Source organism: Corvus brachyrhynchos, unplaced genomic scaffold, assembly GCF_000691975.1.
Source record: "Corvus brachyrhynchos isolate BGI_N302 unplaced genomic scaffold, ASM69197v1 scaffold42, whole genome shotgun sequence".
Taxonomy (NCBI): domain Eukaryota; kingdom Metazoa; phylum Chordata; class Aves; order Passeriformes; family Corvidae; genus Corvus; species Corvus brachyrhynchos.
In genome coordinates, this window is record NW_008237242.1 from 1501715 (window position 1) to 1518574 (window position 16860).

The window sequence follows — 16860 nt, forward strand, 5'->3', positions numbered from 1 at the left end:
GACCACTGATAAGCCTGTCTGGGTGGACCAGTGGGCCTTGAATAAAAAAAATTGCAGGCGCTCACTGCACTCGTGGAGGAGCAATTGAAGAAAGGAAATATTGAGCCCTCCAACAGCCCTTGGAACTCCCCGGTCTTTGTGATCAGGAAGCCAGGGAAAGACAAGTGGCAGCTCCTCCACAACCTGCTGAAAATTAATGAAGTCATTGAGGACATGAGGCCCCTGCAGCCTGGAATGCCATCACCCTCTATGCTCCCTAGGCAGTGGAAGTTAGCAGTCATTGATATCAAGGACTGCTTCTTCCAGATCCCCCTACACCCAGACGATGCGCCCCGGTTTGCCTTCTTGGTGCCCACAATCAACCGAGAGGCTCCCATGCAGCACTACCACTGGTGAGTTCTGCCGCAAGACATGAAGAACTCACCCACCATCTGCCAGTAGCTTGCATTCTGTCCCCTGTCCAGAAGTTGGCAGCAAAGGCGGTGGTGCTCTACTGTATGGATAATGTTTTAGTGTGCGCCCCAATCAAATTTACCTGGACAGGACATTAGAGAAAGTAATCGGGACCTTGGAGGCCAATGGATTCGAAATCCAGTCCAAAAAGGTCCAGAGGACCTCTCCATTCAAGACTTACGATTCATAAGCAGCGTGTGGTTCCCCAGCAAATTAAAATTAATGATGACCCCAAGATCTTGCAGGAACTCCACCAACTCCGTGAGTCTATCATTTGGGTGAGGCCGCTCCTGGGGCTGACGACTGAAGACCTTGCCACTCTGTTCAACTTACTATGAGGCAATGATGATCTCCGTTCACTGAGACATCTGATGGAGGCGGAGAGGGAATCCATCTTGAAAGTTCAAGAAGTGTCGTCGTCAAGGCAGGCACATCACTGCGACCCAGGTCTGCCCTTTCGATTTATTGTTTTGGGGGGAGATGCCATACCTCTATGGGCTGATTTTCCAGTGGGACGAGGTGCAGAGGGATCCCCTGTTGATCATCAAGTGGGTTTTCCTCTCGCACCAGCTGTCCAAAAGCATTACAACGCCACAGGAGCTCATGGCTCAGTTGGTGATGAAGGCTAGATCCCACCTCCACACCTTTGCAGGGTGTGACTTTACGTGCATCTACTTACCACTGACAACTGATTAGCTTGATAACCTCCTTCAAAACAACATGCACCTTCAATTTGCCCTGGACAGCTACCCAGGCCAAATTTCCATCCACAATCCCAGAGACAAATTGTTTAATTTGGTCTTCAAAATGATTCCAAGAGAAATTCAAAGTCGAGAACCATTGAATGGCCTGACAATTTTACAGATGGCTCTGGAGCATCCGATAAATCTTTAATCACTTGGAAGGATCCTCACACTCAGAAGTGGGAGTCTGATGTGCAGGTGGTCGAAGGATCACCACAAGTTGCAGAGCTTGCAGCCGTAGTCAGAGAATTTGAGTGGTTCAATGAGCCATTTAATCTGATAACTGATTCGGCCTATGTTGCAGGTGTAGTTTCCAGGGCAGAGAGAGCCCTACTAAAGGAGGTTGCAAGTCCAACAATTCACAACTTGCTTTCGAAACTGATTCAGCTGATCTCCCACTGAAAGCAACCATTCTATGTCATGCATGTAAGATCACATACTGACCTGCCAGGATTCATTGCAGAATGAATCTGGAGGGGAACCGGAGAGCAGACGTCTTAGCCATGCCCGTGGAATTGGCAAACCTGCCTAATAGGTTCCAACAAGCCCAGCTGAGCCATGCCATGTTCCATCAAAATGCTCCAGCTCTCGTCCGGATGTACCACCTTACCAATGACCAGGCAAACGCTATTGTGGAGACATGACCCAACTGCCAAAAACACCAGCTTCCATCATTAGGTCAAGGCGTTAACCCTTGAGGCCTAGGCAGTTGTGAGGTATAGCAAACAGACATCACCCACTTCCCCAATTTAGTTGCCAAAAATACGTTCATGTATCTGTAGACACCTTTTCCGGTGCGACCTTTGCCTCAGCCCACTGTGGGGAAAGGGCCAAAGACATTGTCAACCATCTGACCCAGGCCTTTGCTGTGCTGGGGACACCAAAGAAAATTAAAACTGATAATGGCCCGGCGTACATCCCCGCAGAATTCAAAAGTTTCATGGAAGAGTGGGGTGTGCAACACATCACTGGTATCCCTCACTCACCCACAGGCCAATCAATTGTGGAACAATGACATCAGACTTTGAAGAAGCTGCTAGAGCAGCAAAAAGGCGGCAGTGAAATCGCCGCCCCTATCTTAAGACTATCCAAGGCTCTGTTCACATTCAACTTTTTAAATTGCACTTTTGAAGAACCCAATGCTCCCATCTTATGGCACTTTACGAACTCTTCAAAAGCAAAATTAACAGAGAGACCAGAGGTCTTTGTTAAAGACCCTGACACTTTACAAATATGTGGCCCTTACCCCCTAGTAACTTGGGGTAGAGGCTATGGGTATGTATCCACTCCAGGGTGTCCAAAATGCATCCCTGGAAAGTGGATCAAATCCTTTTTAAGATCACCACCTACAGGAGGGAAACACAACAAAGTAGCTACAGCCTGGAAGAGGAGAAAAGGCAAGGTCACCTGAAAAAGACATTCTCCTCCCAGGCCTGAAAAGACAAACCTCCTCTCCCTAATCTTCCCTAATGTGCTTTGCTATCCCAAAGTGACCCTTCATTTTATTTTGAAAAAAGGAGGGAGTTCACGGGAACCATCATTGTTTAAGTTGAAAATCATGTTATGTTTTGTTAATTGTCTTTGTTGTTCTTTTAATTTACTTAGCTTTTATCATGGTTAAAATTGTTCTTTTGACCCATTTCAAAAATTAATAAATAAAAACAGGGGAGATATTGCAGTGCCCAGCCCCCTTTGGGGCTGTGGCAATCAAACATGGTTGAGGCCATCCCCTGGGTGGATTTCCCCGCCCCAAGATAGTGGATCCGAGGGCGGATCCATGGGTGGCACTGAAGTTTAAGTTGCATCCCCCTGGGTGGCACCTTGGTCCAAGCTGCCTCCCCCGCTTCTGGAAAATTTTCCATTACTTAGTTATCTATTGGCTCCCACTTGTAACTCCTGCCTCCTTGTTTCCCCACTGGTTAAAGCTAAGTTGTATCCTCCCCTTTGCTTGTACCCTATTGGTCACTTTCCTTTTCCCCATCTTGATTCACTCCCCCCCTTAAAACTGTGTGCACAACCCTTCTCAAGGCCCTTCTGGTCCCTGGACCCTCCTGCTCCCTGACGTGCCTCCTCCGTAGAGGAGCCAGCACACATGACCAGCTTACGCCCTACCCACACCAGAGACGTCTCTAAAGGACATTGCGGAAGAGACACTGCCTCCCCTCTGACCGAGGGCATGCCGGAGCTCGAGCCAACGAGCCAGCACTGCATAAATAATTCCCATTTTCCTGAGTCGACTGAGAATTAAGTGCCTAACTGTGTGCAGGATCTCTCTGTGCTGAAGCTGTTCTCCCATCTGTTACAGCCTGGTCTTGAAGGAACAGGGCTTCCCGTGGTTCATAATATGTTACTGTCACCACGCTATAGGGCTTCCTGATATGCAGTTATCTAAGTCTGCAGAGCAGCTCAATTAGACTATTTACAAAATATAACCCAAAAAGATGCAGGCTCAGGAATTGGATTTCTGTAGGACTGTAATCTTTATGGAAATTGTCCTTTTGAAAATACCTAAAATAATGATAGATTAATCCTTGCATCAGCTCAGTCAACCAGGGAAGAATTTTATCCCAAGTCTCCCAAGTGGAGACAGTGTGATGAAATGTTGTAAGGAATTGCCAGCTCTCCAGACAGTATTTTGGCTCCTACACTTTTCATTTTTCCGGCAAACATTGTGAACACTAAGATAAAAGGAAAATATGTAATAGGAAAAAAACCTGGGGGACAAATGATCATCCAATGCAAATCAGCACTGTGAAGGAAAAATACTGGTGTTCCCTGTTTAATATCTTGCTCTTTCTTGGCAGTATTCTACAGAAATATGTTGTTTTTCCCTTCATGAGACTAAAACTTTTCTGCATCAGCATACCCTAGCCCTGTGTTTCTGTCTTTTATCTAATTTTAATGGAACTGTAAGAGTGTTTTTTTTTCAGATAAAAGTTGACCATCAGGAGCAGAGTGCAGGAAACACAAGGAAATCTCAAGGTATCTGAAAAAGTCAACTTGATGATTTTCGAGATAAAAGAGCACAAACAATAATAAAATTTGAAGACATTTTATGAGCACTTTTCACTGACATTACAACTTCAAGTCATTTTGTGGCATTTCATTATTTAAATTTCCAGGTCAGTGGTCAGGAAGGGTGAACTATATTAGGTATGAAATATAAAAAAAGGAAAGGAAGGAATTATAATAAAATATTCACAGTCATTCATGTGCATGTGCAGACATATTTAAATTTACCTATGTTCTGAGTGTTTTTTTGGCCTACTCAGACAATTTGTCAATGCCAGCAGTGGTATAGTCTAAACATCATAAATTGTCTTCTCTTCAGCTGCATTAAAGTCACTTGACTACAGCTTTAACCAGTGTTTTTTGCTGCCAGTAATACTTCAGTTTCCTTTGCTGGGTTTCATGTATGCATTCAGAGGTAAGTTCTTTTGCTAGTCAATTATTCTAAGTATGTGGATTTCCTAAGGTTAAGGCAGACTTTGTATTTTACTCCCTTTTCCCACTGACAGTATGGCAAATACAAATAATTACTGGCATTACTGCTACATTTTTCTTGATTGCCAGGCTGTCATCAGAGACAAGACACAGAGTTGGAGGAACTTTTGGCTAAAGTCATGGCTATTCTTTTGTTCAGAAAAAATTAAAGGAGGATAAGGTGCCCAGGAGAAATGGCCATCCTGCACTGGGCCATAAATTTATACATGCCCATGTAAATTGAGACTCTCATTACTGTTCACAGAATTTGGCAGTTGTGGACTGCTGTGAGTCTTTGCAGATGGCTTTTGTCACTGGGTGTGCTCCACACGTCTAGCAGCTCTGTTTGTCCTGGGCAGAAGTGTGTTGTTGGGCACCTTTTTTTCATTTCAACGGAGTGTCAGCTTCTGTGGGAACAGTAACAACATGGGATTTGCTCTCATCACGTCCCTTTTGCTCTGTGACAGGCTGACTTGTGCTGTAGCCAGGCTAATCATGAGTTGAATTGGAGTGCCAGAAATTAGTCCTCCTCTACTGCTGTGGAAATGCTGCTCAGCACAGTTGTGCAATATGAAGCATGGTCTGCTCTTAAGTTTGTTTTTTGGTTTAATCCTGTGTTGCTCCTGTTTCTTGATATCTCTTGCTAGCTTGATATTTCCTAGTAAAACTTTTCAGCCACCTTTTGACCTCACACTCTTGTTGGTGGGTTCCTGTGTGAAGCCTAAAGCAGCAGGTTGCTGTAGCTGAAAGTTGTTCAAGATCTGCAATTGCTAGAATGGCTTTACTGTGGCCATGAGAACATAGGGGATAATTTGGAGACTTTCACACTTACCTTCAAAGATGATCTGTTCACATAGACTGAGTCTGTGGTAGGCCGCAAGGGTATTTTACCTTTTCCATGCCCTCCTGAGCTTTGTTGTACTTCAGGCCTGGGAAGCTCAGAATGGCTTTATGGTTACCTGTTTGGGAGATATACTGCTGAATTCTCATATATGAAGCTGAGACAGATGCCTGAAACTTTAAATTTTAAGGATCTTTCTTAGAAAAGCCTTATTTGTTTCAAGCCATTGTATTAGATGCAGTGGGAAAAATCCTATTGTACACACTGACACAGGCATCACAAAATCCTTTGTAGTTGGCTTAAACCAAGTAGATTTAGCTGCAGCCTTTACTCTATGAAGAAAGTTATCCATACAAAAATGAAATGCTAAGAATAACTGTTTGTATTCAGGGTTTTATTTTTCATTGTAGTCACTGGCTGCCGAAACTGATCTCTGCTTCCCAAGAAATATTTTATTCGTTTTCTGGTTGCATTTTTGTCAGCATCCCAGTTCAGCTTGGAGATTTTGTACTTATGGTAATTAGTTTCAGCTCATACTTACTGGCAGGCATTGCTCCAAATCAGTGAAAGTAAACAGAAGTGTAACAGCATTTTTAAAAGGATGCCGTATTTTTGCTTTTCGAAGGCCATAAACCAAAACACAAACACAAAAATACAGCAAGGCATCAAATGTGTAAATTCAATACAGTAAAGATGATAGGAATAATATTGCAGTTTTCAATCTCAACTAACTGCTAAGGATTATGTCTTTTGCAGGGTAAAAAAACCCTGCCATCATAGGGGCTGTAGATGACAGCTTAAGGCATTTGCAGTGAGAACTGAGAGAAGTTCTGGATGTTAATAGAAGCTTTTACTGATAATGGCTTGAAGTTCATGAGTGCTAGAAGTATGTTATTTCTGGTGTAAGGTTACAAAGAACATAATATGGTATTCATTAAACTGTGAAGCCAAAAATAACATCTGTCTCTCATGAATAAGGGATAAGGTCTCATTTTAGATCTCTTCATATTTGAAAACAGTATTTTTTGTAGAAAATTAGTATTTGTACCCTTCCAAATAAGCAACAACATTAAATATCACAGTAATATGATCACACCATTTTACCACTATATGATAAAAATATACAAAAGTTGGTTGAACTTGGTTACAACTTTTCACACCTTAGGCATGATTCTCACTGCCCGAACAAGCCTTTATTTGGTTTCTTCGGTGGGTCACATGGGTATTTGCCACGTTACCTGAGAGGGAACTGGATGTTTTAGTCACTGATCTCTTTCGGAGCTGTGGAACAGGGTTCATCCATGGGCACGTCAGGTCCAGGCTGCCACTGTAAGAACCTGAGTCTGTATAGAACTGAATGCCTCTTGGGAGGTTCTCAAGAGCTTTAGGGTCCTATGGTGTAGTGCCTGGTAGCTTTTCACCATCACTGGTAATTGTTTATCAAATTCGTGGATTTCAGTTGTCTGGAAATTATTTATGAATTCTTGTAGAATTCAACAATTTTTTTTCATATAGAAAAAGAAGTATTTTATAAAAAAGATTGAAATGCTGCAGTCTGGTATCTTTGACAAAAAAATGTCAGCAGTCAGGTGTATTTCTTTCAGTAATGTGCATGAATTTACTGCTACTGAAACCTGCTCTAAGGTAGGTTCCCCTGCTCTTGTAAATGAAATGCATCACGTGAAGGACATTTTTGCTTGTTTTGCTGGATAAAAGTAGAAGGTTTTTTCTCAGGGTGTTGGGGGTTTTGGTTTACTCATCTCTCCTGAGTCAGTTATTCAGTCTGATCTACTCACTGTCACAACTGTCATAGGCCCTGCTGCTGCACTCTGGGAAAGGCAGATGCAGACGTCTGCACAGAAACCCTGCTGCACCAACATGCCACCGGGAGTGTGTGCATTTTGTCCTTGCAGAAGCAAGCATCATGTCATCATGTTTTCATAGCTAAGGTTATCCTTCTGTAAGGTGCTCTAGGTCAGTTTTTACAGGGTAGCTGTAGCCATTCCAAGACCAGACTGAAAGCAAGTGAAAGCAAACTCTGTAAGGTGAATGTATAACTGGAAATGCCCTCTGGAAAATGACAGATCTTCTGTGCAAGTTGGGTGCTGGGTACCCTCAGATGAGCAGCTTGCAGGCAGTCCATAGGCTGACTGTGGGTCTGTGTTCGGATGCAATTTAGAGACCCTACAGTATCCTCCTGCTCCCCAACTGATCTTTAAAAGTGTGTGTAGAGGCACTGACTGTAGCTTGTGCAGTGCCTGGTCTGCTGAGTGCATGTGAAACAATGTGCAATAAAATTGATGGATAGCAAATGTCATATTGCATTATTAATATGAATTTTTCATGGTTCAGGGCAAAAAATGCATAAATCAATAGTAAACACATTTTCTGTTTGGAACACCTGTTACAATTAATTCTGGATAATCAGTTATATTTTTTCAATGAAAAACAACAGCGACATAGACATTACTTATCTTCAGTCTGATTTTAATTTTGATGTCACACAAATCCTTTTGGTTTTGATTAAGGGCTTGCAAGATCTATAACAGGTCCATAACTTAGGTCAGAGATTTTGGCTGACACAGGAAAAGGACAACTGTTAAAGAACAGGTTATCTTGATTCATTAGTCTGGTTTTTATTTCCTATTATTTTTCCCCAATGGGAATTTAATTAACCAAGGGTGGCTTGAATAATAGTGTTGCAAAATAATATTATGAGTGGATAGTAATTCTGTAATCTCTGTGTCTATTTGGTAATAAAATATTTTGATTTAATAATGCTTAGCCAAAGTGGAGCATTGGAGCCACATGTTAATATTATTTAATCTCACACACTTAGCTTTGTTCAGCACGAATCTCAAATATGTCTGGAAGCAGTCAAAATTTCCTCATTTATATGCATAGCCAAAATAAAATAGGTTCAGAAATTTGCACTGGTGGGAAGTCTCTGAGGGCACATCAGCCTGTTTGGGTCCAGGTTCATGTTCCTGTCTTTTAGTCATTGTCCCGAATGGCAGAATTTGCAGTCCTGATGCAGGCAGCTAGGGATGTCTGGCTGGCACAGGGAAAGGAGAGGACTCCTTTCTTGGGACACTAAGCAAGGGATTGACCAGAGGACCTGAGGATGTGGGAAACGTTTCGTCCTATTCTGTCTCTCAAAGAGGCTTAGGCAGCTAATTCTGAAGGAGGGTGCCTCTGTTTCTTAGCACTGACAGCCATGAATCCTTTTCTGCAAGTAGGTGGGTGGCCAGGACTTTATAACATAAAGTGCAGCTGTAATAGGAGGAGGGGATGGAACGTGTGGTGCATTTGCACTTCTGGCCAACAGCTCAGTCAGCAGAGATCTGTCTGAAATAAAGAAGCGTTACATTCAAGCTCTTGCTCCAGTGATTATTTAATTATCGATGCAAAAATACATAATTATTTAGCTTTACTCTGGTGGTCTTTCAGTTCAGCAAACCATCCCCAGTCAGGTATTTGCACTGTTCTCACTCGTTTTGTATCACAACCTCTTCAACAGGGGAGACGACATTCCTTGAAGTGCTCAATAGCCTGGTAGTTAAAGCATTTTCTTGGAAGTGGTCGTCAGATTTCTGCTCCAATTTGTACCTTACATGGCCTTGAATTTGGCTCATTTATATCCCTGTACTTCAGTTATAGAGTGCTTTGGTCTACTGTAAAGCTTTAGGCTTCCAAGAAAAAATAAGAAGGTGGTTCTGGCATGAAGTCTGCCATTTTGGGAATGGTGAACTGTGCTTATAGGATTCTTTCTTCCTTAAAATGCAGAGAGCACTTAATGAAACCTTAAACCATGGTTTAAGCCTGCGGCAGGAACTGAGCTGCACAGTACAGATCGTGATCTCTACAGCTTTGTGGCAAGCAGCAAAAATGAATTTACTTAAGAGATATTTTGGTGAAAAATTTAAGGTTAAGCATACACAGACCAGTACAGACATGCATCTCTCCTGCACTCAGGCATGGTAGTTGATACGGCTTGTGCCCTGGAACAGTGTTAGTTGCAGCAAAATTCTTTTCTTTCTGAGCCAAAAAGAGATACTTTTAGACAGTAAACAGAGGACTGAAGTCTTAAATTTTGCGTGTAGGTACCCATCTCTAAGTAATGTGAGTGTGAGCATGAATGCGTTGTATTGTGTGTTCCATGGTTCTGAGACATTTCTTAGAGGATGTCAGAGTAGGGTTTGGTGTTATTAAGGTTCAAGATCTAGAATCCATAGTCAGTCAGTAGGACCTTATTATGTTACATGCTGCAGAAGCAGAAAATAACCTCTCTGTACCAAAGAAACCTGAAATTTAAATATAGAATGAAAACAAAGAACTAGCTGGCAATTATGGTCTGTGGTGATCTATTTACCCGTTACGTTTCCTATCCCATATTATTCCCCCCACTCCCCTCTGCCCTTAGCCCTGGCCACTCCCTGGGGCTCTCCCTATTGGTTCCTGTACCCCAACCCTGCCCAGGGACCGCCCCTGAGCCCCTGAGAAAAGACCCCTGTGCCCGCATCACCAGGTCTCTCTGCCTCTGGGGATTGCTGGGACGAGATGTAAGATTAAAGATCTTCTAAAACCCTTGTGGAGGGATCCTTCTCGCCTGCTTCACCGTCACTGTGTTGTAGAGCTGATAGCGGGCCAGAGCAAAACTGTGGAGCCGTCTGAAAACAACTGCAGGAGGACAGAATGGCTGCCCTGCCCTAAGCAGCCCTGCTGAGCTCCCAGGGAAAGCTGCAGCTTGCTAAACTAAACTTAGCATTGCAACAATGGTTCTAGAACACTGGTTATCCTAAGCCCTATTATTATAGAACTTCTGGCAGAATATGTAGTATATACAGTGAACTGAGGTAGGAAAAATGGGTTATTTGGCTGGTGCTTACATTCTGTGTGAGATGTACTACTGGGGAAGTTCCAGAGACATTAGAAATGTTAGCAAATCATGCTGGCTGACAATATGGGCAATTTGAAGATAGACACTGATGTCTTGATCTTGAAGGAGGTGGTACCTTAAGGATACTAAAGGATATTTTCAGTATTGATCTCTCTTGTTCTTGTTCCATTTGCCTCAATACTAAACCATAAAGAACAAATAAAATCACAAGTAGTTGTATAATATCTAAAGTGACTGTACAATAGGTATTAATTTATTACATTACTACATAACTTTTGAGACTTAAGATAGGATGCATTAAAGTCAGCATATTGCGCAAGGAGTGAATAATGTAAAGTATATTACTAGCCTTGCTCCCAAAGGGAATAGAAATCCCAGATCTGGAGGAAACGGCCTGTGCTTCCCACCACTTTATTAATACTTTAAATCACAGTCTTCTGTTCTAATCCATATCAGCTGTGCTCTGAACAGGCAAAGATTCTTTCCCTCTGATAAGGCTCATGGCTGTAACCTGTAGTCTGACTTGCATGGAAAGAAGTAAAAAGCTGTTGTCAGTGCATGTTTTAGGTTTCATTTCACCCTGACACCTGGAAATCTTTTCATGGAAATCAAAGAATAATTTCCTAGGAGAATGATGTGTTGAAAAGCACTGAGAAGAAAATGTCAGCATTAACTTCATATTTTCTTGGATTTCTCTGGTTGTCACAGATTTAGCATTAGCCAGGATAGCTTTTGTGTTGAATATGACAGGAAAATTACTTTTATTCTTGGTATCAAAATGCAGAATTACACTATGTTCAGCTATGCTTATACTGTGTGGTTTGGTTTTTGTTTAAAATTTAATTTAATAAAGATGGGTCAATTGCAATAGCTAATACAGAGTTGAAGTTGCACAGAAAATGGTTTCTGAAGTACAGGCTCCTGCTTTCAATCTACCTCAAGACTGGTTTTTCATGTTGTTTTTGAAACTTGGACTAGCAACAGTTTTTAAGAGAAAAACAGTCAATGCAGTGTATTTTCCATTTGATTAAATGAAATTTGTATACATGTACAATGTGGATTCCAGATTCTTCAAATTTTACAGCACTAAAATCTGTTACGATGCCAGAAAAAGTTAACTGTGGAAGAGATACATTCCTAGGAAACTCATAGCACTGTATCTGTGCTATAAAAAACAAACCGATTTCTTGTCCTTATCTAGCACAAATAAAACAGATTCCACAGGATGAAGTCAGAGTATTCTGTGACAAGGCTGCAGCAAAAAGACACAAAACCAAGACTGGGCTGAGAAAAAGAAATAGGAATTAAAAAACACTTAAAATTACCATACTCTGCTTATACAAGCAACTGTGGGATGACATCTAAATGCTTGTCAGGCATTAAAGAGGCTTCCCAACAACTTCATGAAGTTGCCTATTACATTCATTTTACAGATGGATTAGACTGAGAAAGCATGAAATTTAAATGTCTTGGTCCCATGAGGAATCACTGGCAGAGCTGAGAACAGAATCTCTCCCCAGCAACTGCTTCTTAGTATTGACAAGAGCAACCATTTTAAAGTAAAACCTTTGACCTAGGTTTACAAAATCATAACATTTTAAATAAAACTTGAGATTAAATCCTCAATGTTTCTATAATTTAAAAAAAATTGTTTACATATCCAGAAAAATGAAGAGAAGGTAGTATTAGTTGTAAAAAAGCAAGATTTCTAAGAAAGTATGAGAAGGTGTTTCTTTTGAAGTAATTTCTAACCTTTATACTAGAATCTCTGCTTTCACTGAAAAGACCAACTTTTCCCATAAACTTTATTGTTGGCACATCTGAATTTGTACAAAGGAAAGACTGGGACATAGAAGGTCAGCCTACCCTTGGATTCAGAGAATACCATCAAACCCACAGACTTGGTATGGTGCCAGTGTAAACAGATTTACACCAAATATCCTATCAGGCATGATCATAACAAGTTGTTCCCTGCACAGAGAAATTGAAGGCACCTATGGATTCCTGATCTGTCATCCATGCAATGCAGACTCTCCTGCAGGACCCCTGTTTTCCTCTCCCAGCCACATCTCTCCTTGTGTGCTTTGTACAACATTATTGGCATGCCCTCAGTTTTGCCCAGTTCCGAACTCCTTTAATACCCACAGCTCTGGCCCTTTACTTCTTTGAGCCCCACAATCCCTCAGATCCTCATCACAAACAAATATCCTCAGGACCCTCTCCCATCTCCATCTTTATGGCCCAAGAGCACTGTGACTGATGGGTCAGGGACCTCATGTGCTGCTTGAGGGGCTCATGCCTGGTTAGTGGCTCAGTAGGACTGAGTGGATAAGGAATGAGAGCACCTTGTCTTCGCATCAGCAGAGGCAGTAGTAGCAAATCTCTCTGTCTCTGATGACAGGTGCTGAACTTTCTGTTAAATTCAGCTGAAATTGGTAAAGGGATTTGGGTACTGTTAGGGAGGATCTGAGAGATGCATAAGGTCATGTTCATATAGATATAATGGCAACATAAACATAATTTCCCTATGGGAAAAATGAAGCACTATATTATGAGCTATGTTATCCAGACATCTACTTGATTAGTATTATAAACTGCTTGAATAAATAATAACAAAAATAATAATAATCAAAATCTACTGAACTTGTGATAAGGGTGGGATATGAAATAGAAACAGCAGGAGTAAACGCACCCATGCCAAAAAAATTGAATATCCTTCACACAAAGGTAGGAGAGAGGAGCTTCTCAGAGAAGATTTGAAGCCCTTTGTGATGCTGTGGACAGAGAAACATAGGTATTAATTTGCTGTCCAATAAATTGATGTTTGTGATATAGCAGATATTGTACTTCTGTAGAAAAGCACCCTCTTCTCTTTAGGGTCTCACAGAAGTTTCAGAAACCCAGGAGAAAACTCCCAGTCAGGCTTTGTAAAAGTACAGAAAACCTCCGCTTACCTTTCTGTGCACTGATGCTGGCATTCCCAGAGATTTTGCTGCAATGACAAACTGGATGGAGAAGGAGCTAATGCTAAAATGAAAACTAAACCCCCCTGGTGCTATTTTTAAAGGATGACTCTGCTGCCATGGACTTTTTCCAAGAAATTTTTGCCCATCTGCCCATAAAACAGTTTGCCCTGGCCATATTTCCATGCTCCCCATAAAAGACTTTTCACATCCAGTTGAGTGTCACTAGCTGCCTTTACTACACCCAAAGTTCTGATGTTTTCTCACCTCCCACGCTTGGGACAGAAAAAGATCCCGTCAAAAACATGCAGAGACTTTAATGCCTCCCCTGCTTCCTTCCTTTTTATGTTCTACAATTATACAGGCAATGAAGCACAGCTGTAACTAAAAAGTATACTAACCCTACCACCATTGCATAGTGGTTTGACTTCTGAGGGAAGTATTTGTTTCAGGACTGTGAGATTGCAGTAGGCTCCAGTGAATTTTTGTGTATTTTGCTTTGGTTTCATGTTGGGAATATTTCAGTGAATGGTCTTCATATAGCTCTGGCTTGTAGATTACAACATCACTGCTGTAAAAGAATTTAAACCTAAAAAACATGTTTAATCTATTGTGCCTATATTATGGCAGAGTTTTATTTGATCTTGGCAGTTTGAACATCTTTGGGGAACAGTTGAAAACATCTTTCTAAACTCGTTATTGTCAGTCTAAAACAGCTCTCAAAAACTAAATGGCTGCAAGCTTCAGTATAAGGCAGCTGTACATTTATTAGACATAACATTGGACAGCAGAAGTACTGTGTCTTAGATAGCCAGACTGATAACATTTTATACTCTTCTGATACAAGTGAGATTATCTGATCTCTGCTAAGGAGGCAATGAAATGCATTTCTAATACAGCACACAGATAAATATTACAGCCTTAGCAAAGCTGAGAAGCATTCTGAATTTTCTGTAATAGCACTAATGCATGGTGGTGGAAATGGACAGACCTATGAGAAATACCAGGTGTGGGCCAAAGGAAGGCAGAGAGCCAGTTGTGTCAATTCTGTCTCTGACTAGTAACAGAAAAAAAGTATACTGATTGTGAAGGTTAAATAAATTAACCATTGAAGTTAAGCTTGTTGCACCATGGAAGTGAACAAGATTATATCACTACCATGATTCCCAGGTATCTGTGAGATACAGAGCAGTGAGAGACCAAGTATTCCAAATAACCAAGTGTTCAAATATGCTCAAGCTCAGTCTGTGATGCCATTAATATTATTGGACTTAATATATACAAGATTGGCACTCTTAAGGATAATTATGGAAGGTCTGGGCTTTGTAACTTAAATAAACCACTTTGACTAAAGAATATAAGAACTGTAAGCCTAGACATGATCCAGCCATGCTACTCAAGGAGGTCTAAGAGAAAGTAGGAGGCTGAAGTGTGCTGGGCTCAAACAGACCTCAGAGCTGTTAGTACAGCATCAGTATCTCCTCTGCCACCTCACCTGGTGTACACACCACATCCTGGGCTAGCAACAGTGGTCAAGCTGTGCAATCAGGGACACCTGTGTCCAGGGAATGTCTGAATTTGGGGTGTCACTGCGCTGCTTGCCAGATGATAACCCTGTCCGTAATGTTAGCTCCCTCCCCTGGCAAGTCTGGCTGTGCTGACACTCGCTGGATCCCTCAGTGTCCTTGGCTTACTGGTGAGCTAGTCCTGAGACATCAAGGACACTCATGCATGGTGCAGACAGCTGCATGTCTGCTCTTGGGAAGGCAGAATTTATAGTCTGGACTCAAATTTACACTGATGCTGTCACATGGCATCTGGATTGCAGCTGGTTATGGAGCAAGCTGGGAATGTGAGGAACTGTCTGTGGGACTGCAGATGTGTTTTGACTCTGCATGTGAAGATGATTTTAAGGAGTTCTTCCACAGAGAAATGTTTCCAAAAGAAAACAAGAGTGACAAGTATCAGTTATCTGTTTGCTTTGTTGACTGCACTGCCAGAAGGTGAAATAGGTTTATGGTCTTTATGTATTTGTTCCATGTCACCTGAACAAAACCAAAACACTATAAATTAATTGCACTGAAAAATTCTCCTTGAGGTTGGGCAAGTTTCTTCATTGCATGAAAACTCCTGGACTGCTGACTATTAGCTCTGTCCTCTGACAAATCCAGGAAAATCTTGCTGTACATCACATATGTCTCTGGAGGGGAAGAGAAACCCATCCACACAGTATAAACATTCCTGAAAGGATTAGCTAACAAAACCATCGTGGTAGAATTGACTCATGGACAGTTTTTTGTCCACCGAGACCCCCAGGTCCTTCTCCACTGAGCCGCTTCCCAGGAGATTGACTCCCAGTCTATATGATGCCTGGAGTTATTCTTCTCCAGGTTCAGAACCCTGCATTTTCCCTTGTTGAATTTCAGCGGGTTCATCTCTGTCCATCTCTCCAGCCTGTTGAGGTCCCTCTGAAGGGCTGCAGAGATCTCTGGGGTATTGACACCTCCTCCCAACTTTGTATCATCAGTGAGCATCTGCCCCTTCCTCCGAGCCATTGATGAACACGTTAAACAAGACTGGGCCCAGTATTGAACCCTGGGTGACATCAATATTGACAGGGCTTTAACTAGACCCTGTGCCACTCCAGAGATTACACCTCTCTGGAGTCTGACACTCAGCCAGTTCTCAATCCATGTCACTGTCCACTCATCCAGTCCACACTTCCTGAGGTTGCCTACAAGGATGTTGTGAGAGACAATGCCAAAAGCCTTGTTGAAGTTGAGGTAGACAATATCCACTGCTCTCCCCTCATCCATCCAGGTAGTTGTTTCATGGTAGAAGGCAATCAGGCAGGTCAAACATGACTTACCTTTAATGAATCCATGCTGACTACTCCTGATCAGCTTCTTGTCTTCCATGTGGATAGAGATCGTATCCAGAATGAGGTGCTCTATCACCTTTCCAGGGATTGAAGTGAGGCTGACTGACTGGTAGTTCCCTGTGTCATCCTTCTTGCCACTTTGAAGACCAGGTTTTCTTCCAGTCCTAAGATTCCTCTCCTGATCTCCATGACCTTTCAAAGATGATAATGAGTCTTCTGGCTATGATGTCTGCCAGTTGCCTCTGCACTTGTGGATGCATCCTGTCAGGGCCCATGGACTTGCAGATGTCAACTTTTTTTATGTGTTCTCTGACCCAGTCCTTGGCCAGTGGAAGTCTTCCTTCTAACATTCCTTTACCCTGGTCTCCTGGGTTGGAAATCACTGAGGCCTGGTCTTAACAGTGAACACCGATGCAAAGAAGTCATGCAATAACTGCCTTCTCTCTGTCCTCTGTTACCAGGGTCCCCTCTCCATTTAGTCATGAGCCCACATCATCCTTTGTTTTCCTTTTGTTATTGGTGTATTTTGTTGTTGGTGTATTTTGCTATCCCATAAAGCAGTGTCTAATGCAGAGGTGACATATGAAGCTTCCTAT